The sequence below is a fragment of the Chiloscyllium plagiosum genome, chromosome 2, assembly GCF_004010195.1.
Source record: "Chiloscyllium plagiosum isolate BGI_BamShark_2017 chromosome 2, ASM401019v2, whole genome shotgun sequence".
In the NCBI taxonomy this organism is placed as follows: Eukaryota; Metazoa; Chordata; class Chondrichthyes; order Orectolobiformes; family Hemiscylliidae; genus Chiloscyllium; species Chiloscyllium plagiosum.
Window position 1 is genome coordinate 60426846 of NC_057711.1, and position 5878 is coordinate 60432723.

General features: G+C 40.8%; 1 protein-coding gene across 4 annotated transcripts in view; it reads right to left on the reverse strand.

The window, feature by feature from the left end:
- The window catches only part of pja2 (praja ring finger ubiquitin ligase 2), a 104571-nt gene extending 101726 nt beyond the window's left edge, over nt 1-2845 (reverse strand). For 3 of the 4 annotated variants that reach the window (XR_006314654.1, XR_006314649.1, XM_043710398.1), the window contains exon 1: nt 2537-2844. The gene's annotated coding sequence lies outside the window, so the exon portion shown is untranslated. Of the gene's footprint in view, nt 1-2536 lie in introns of all 4 variants that reach the window. The other variant, XM_043710414.1, reaches the window with a different exon arrangement.
- Between the last annotated feature and the right edge of the window lie 3033 nt (nt 2846-5878).

Sequence of the window (5878 nt, forward strand, 5' to 3'; positions counted from 1 at the left end):
CTGAGGTCATGTTGCAGTTGTGTAAGACTCTGGTGCGGCCGCATCTGGAATATTGTGTGCAGTTTTGGTTGCCATACTATAGGAAGGATGTGGAGGCACTGGAATGGGTGCAGAGGAGGTTTACCAGGATGTTGCCTTGTATGGTAGGAAGATCGTATGAGGAAAGGCTGAGGCACTTGGGGTTGTTTTCATTGGAGAAAAGAAGGTTTGGGGGTGACTTGATAGAGGTGTGCAAGATGATTAGGGGTTTAGATAGGGTTGACCATGAGAACCTTTTTCCACGTATGGAGTCAGCTATTACGAGGGGGCATAGCTTTAAATTAAGGGGTGGTAGGTATAGGACAGATGTTAGGGGTAGGTTCTTTACTCAGCGAGTCGTGAGTTCATGGAATGCCCTGCCAGTAGCAGTGGTGGACACTCCCTCTTTATGGGCATTTAAGCGGGCATTGGATAGGCATATGGAGGATAGTGGGCTAGTGTAGGTTAGGTGGGCTTGGATCGGCGCAACATCGAGGGCCAAAGGGCCTGTACTGCGCTGTATTCTTCTATGTTCTAATAATGACTGCAGCACTTCACTATCTATAAGACATACCTAAATGATGTACAACCAATGGAAGTGAAAATATTAAAGCTGAAGTGACCACAAGATCCCTGATGGAAGGCCCTGCTGGTGGATTGTAAATTAATCTAAATACAACTCCATTACCTGCTAAGTGTTTTGATTCAAAAGGTAATCAAATACACATATTGATTAGCTTTGCAAAATATCTAAAATGCAACAGCATTTTATGACAAAAACATGAGACACCAGAAATACTCAAGAGGAGTAGCAGCATCTGTGATCAGAGAGAGCATTACCTTTTAATGACCTTTTATCAGAATTAAAAATATTTAAATAACTGCAGAGAAAAGGGGAAGGTCAAAAGTAAAGGTCTGTGATACAGTCAAAATTGGAGAGATACATTATAAATAGGGTGATGGTGAAAGGCAGAAGGAAAGAAGTCATAAACATAAGATGGATGCAGAGGGATAAATAAGGAAAAATTAGGCAGTTGCATAACTTATTTCCAGAGAACACAATTCAAACCTATACAATAAATACACAATACCAACCAGCTAGAAGCTTGACTTTTAAGTGTAATATTAGAACAAAACTGGGATGAAGGAACTAAGCGCATTGAAGCCAATTTTGTTATATAGGTAGGTAGAAAAGCAAGCTATGAGGTGCATACAAACAACCTCAGAGATTTTGGTAAGTTGTGACTGCACAAACTTTCCTAGATGAAGGATAATGTGGGAACGTGTGAGGTTGTTCATTTTGTAAGGTAGAAAGATGAATCTTACTTAAATGGACACAAGCCACAGCAAGTTGCAAGTGCAGCAGGATCCATGCGTCTGTGTACATGAATCACATTCCATAGCAAGTAGATACAGCAAGTAGGCAAGAAACAGTGGAATTCATTGCAAAGGGAACAGAGTATTGACATAAAGTTAGGGTAAAGTGAGGACTGCAGATGCTGGAGATCAGAGCTTAAAAATGTGTTGCTGGAAAAGCGCAGCAAGTCAGGCAGCATCCAAGGAGAAGGAGAATCGACGTTTCGGGCATAAGCCCTTCTTCAGGCTTATGCCCGAAATGTCGATTCTCCTTCTCCTTGGATGCTGCCTGACCTGCTGCGCTTTTCCAGCCACACATTTTCAGCTCTGATCTCCAGCATCTGCAGTCCTCACTTTCTCCTCAATCTTTTGATACCTCAACTTTTGACTCTTGATCTTACCAACTCATTTGTCTTTCTATCTATCCAACCAAGGCGATCTTACTGAAACAAAAAATTCTGCGGATGTTTGACAGAGTAAATACAAAGACTTGTTTTCCTTTGTGGAGCAATCTAGAACTGTGCAGGATAGGGTAGAGACACCAATTAAAAACAAGTCTCCCAAATGAGATAGGCATGAAGAATCTCTTCTTTCCAAACACCATTATCTTTGTAATGCTCTTCCACAGAAAAGAGAAGAAGTTGAGTCATTTAATGTATTCAAGGAACACTGCACACAGGCAGAGAGAAGCATGGACTTGATGGTATAGTCAGAGGTCATGACCTTCGTGAATGGGGATGGGGGGGGGGGGGGGAAAGAGGCCAAATAGGACTAAATGGCCCATTTATGTTCCCATTTCTAATGATCTTAGAACAAACATAATATAAACCACGTATCAGTGACTTCAGCAACAGACTGTACTGTGGTCTTGGTGCGTTAACTATATCCAAAACACATTTATACAATAGCGTTAAGCTTAGAGATAAACCCTACTTTTCGGTACATTAACAACTTCTAACATGAAACTTGCAAACAGTCAATTAGATGAATTTTATTCTGCTAGAATAACGGTCTGTATTTAATGTCTCCAGCAACAACCTCTTACTGCCAACGGCGACTATGAATACATTAAAAGGTCCACTAACAGTATTACAAAGATCCTCAATAACGCAGTTACTCGCTGCAGATGACAGATCACCTGCGTTTTGTCTGCAATACATACAGAAATAGAAGGCGATAGTTTTCCCCGATTCAGGCTTTAGGTTGTGCGAAACATTCCCTAGGCCCGGCCAGTGACAGGATTCCGGAGGCTGGAAACAGAACCAGTTACAAGTCAAATTTCTCCACTCATGGGCCAGTGACAGCGGCTCATACTGTAGGTATTGCAGCTACTTCGACGGCCTGGAACAGACATTCAGTTACGATGTACAGCGGTTACTTCTCAAGCCCTCGCTTCCTCCTCTCTCCCTCATCTCCCAACAGCCTCACTCTAGCAGTAAAACAGCCCACAAGAGAGAAAGACGTCACTGAGGGGCCAATAACCAATCAGCAACCAAACTATCACTGCGAGAGGGAGGGGCAAATTGGGAGCGATGGAGGGTAACAGATGAAGGCACTGAAACTATGAACAATAGATAAGGAGTTGAACACGACCAATAGAAAACAAAGTAATGTGCTCAGCTGGACAGTAGAGGAAAAATATCACATCTGGAGAATAGAAAAGTAAAGTCAGGCTAAAAACAGGATACAATTCAAGTGCAAGAGTAGTGGGGGCAAGGGAGAGGACTAGAAAATACAGGGAGGTGATAAGGACGTAGGAAATGGAGGAAGAACGGAAAGATAAAGGGTGAGGTATAAAGCGAGAGAAGGGAAAAATAAGAGGACACCGTTTTCAGAAAATGATTGGAAGAATAAAATCGGGGAAAAGAACAGGAACAGAAAAGGGCATTAAAGGAAGGGAAAGACCAACAGTGAAAATGGAGAAAATGATATGAGGAGTAGAGCAAGAGAATGGAGAGGAAAAAAAGGACAGAAGTGTGGGAAAAGGTATAAGGTAGGTGTAAGGAGATAGAACAGAAGGATGGTAAGGAAGAAAAGGGAACATGGAAGTAGAGATGAGATGAAAGAGGTTGACTTAGTACACAAAGGGAGTATAAAGGGAGAAACTGAGAAAGGGGGAGACAAAGGAGAAACAATGGAGAAGCAAATACAATAGAGAAAGGAGGAAATGACAGTCAGGCTGTGTGATAGGGAGAGATGTGATGATAACAGCAAAAGGGAGAAATGCAAATGCAAGAAAAGATATGGAGAAAAAGAGACATTAAAGATCATTGCTGTGATGGTGTAACAAGATCAGGATAAAACTGGAAGTAAAAGGTGATGATGGAGAGTATTGAAGAACAATTGCTGTTGGTGGGCGGCATGGTGGCACAGTGGTTAGCACTGCTGCCTCACAGCGCCAGAGACCCGGGTTCAATTCCCGACTCAGGCAACTGACTGTGTGGAGTTTGCACGTTCTCCCCGTGTCTGCGTGGGTTTCCTCCGGGTGCTCCGGTTTCCTCCCATAGTCACAAACATGTGCAGGTCAGGTGAATTGGCCATGCTAAATTGCCCGTAGTGTTAGGTAAAGGGGTAAATGTAGGGGAATGGGTGGGTTGCGCTTCGCCGGGTCGGTGTGGACTTGTTGGGCCGAAGGGCCTGTTTCCACACTGTAAGTAATCTAATCTAGTAAACAACAGAAGAAGAGTAAAGGGAATGGAGGAAATGGAAACATAAGCAGAAAGAGAGGGAGTGGGCATGGTAAGAAGAGATCCAACAGTGGGAAATTTGCAAGAGTAGCTGGCAAAACAAAAATAAGATTCTGGAAAGAGTGAGAGGATAAAAAATGGGTTACTAAAAGGAGGGTGAGACACAGGCAGAATAGTGAACTGGGAAAGGAAAGACAGTGAGACAAAGACAGTTAATAGAGCAAAAGAAGAGAGAAGAGAAATCTGGAAATGAAAATAGAAAAAACAGACAGAAAATAAAGTGGACAAGGGGGAAAAAAAGAGGAAGAAAGGAATTGGGAAAATCTCAGTAGGGATCAATATATTTTAAAATGCAATTCAAACTCCATGTCCTATATTTCCCATTAAAAGAAAATCTAATGTGGTACAGAGTTAAAATGAATGTACTAGTGACTTCACACTATCTTTCTAAACATGGATACTTTAGATTTTAGATTAAATTAAATCCCCTACAGTGTGGAAACAGGCCTTCGGCCCAACAAGCCCACACTGACCGTCCGAGGAGTAACCCACCCAGACCCATTTCCCTCTGACTAATGTACCTAACACTATGGGCAATTTAACATGGCCAATTCACTTGACCTGCGAAACCCTAAAATCAAACTGGCTGCCATGCCTGTTTCTGTGAGATTACATAGGTATATTACAACATCAAAATAGAATTCTAGTAATCTATCTCCATAGCAAATTGTCTTACCTAGGGTATCCAAGTCAGAGATTTAAGCAAATTAACTTTACCTTCAAAACATTCCTCTGAATCTAGAACCCATATGAATAATTTATATTTCCAAAAGGGACAACTGTAATCTTAATACTTGCTGGCTCTATTATTAAGCGAAGGGGGAATCACATTTTGTTTACTGTTGGCACACCTCTCACTCAAACCCTATAAGTAATTGTTGACCATATTTTGAGTTGTAATTAATATAGGTTCATTGAGCAGTTTCTTAAATCCAGATTTTTTTCTCTTTTACCTTGCATTTAAAAATTCAATTCCCAAAACTAAAAGTTACATTGCCTAAACATACAAGCCCTAGTATGATCCCACCTGACATTATTGCTAGTAAGGTCCCAAACTGAAATCTGGCTTGATATATCATATCTGGTTTTAACAAAGTGGTCTGTCACTGAAACAATCATGCAGTATTGCTAATTTGGCTTCAATATAAAATAGAAGTTTATTAAACATAGAAATAGAAGATAAATAAATTGGTTGGATCTATTTTGCATATAACACAGCTTTACAGATTAGAAACTCATGGCAGAAATATGAATCCCAAAAACACTTCTTTCCAGATCTTTCCTGTCTAGTATCCAAAAGCTGCACTCATACAACACTGAAATCAAAGAACAGAATCTCTTTCCCCAACACCTCAATAGACTTAATTGTGATTTCAACTCCCAGTTTGGAAAATCTGATAGACCTTTCATACATTTGTTATTCAACTTCAAATAACCTCTTCAGGGTTTTATCTAAGCACTTCTGTTCTGAGACTATTACAAAACTTTTACTTAAAGGTAATCTATTGTTTATCTGCTCCCTTTCTCAGGGGCACTGCTTTACACATCCATCAGTCTCCAAGACTAATGCGGAACCGCCCACTCTGCAGCTAAAAGTACTCCCTTTAGAGTCATACAGCATGGAAACGGACACTTCGGCCCAACTCATACATGCCATTATTGAAGCTGTGAGTGTTTCCCCAATCTTAAAAAAAACCTCAAGTTTTTAAACTGAAATTTGAGACAACTGTTATTTTGCTCAGTCTTAAACTTTCTAA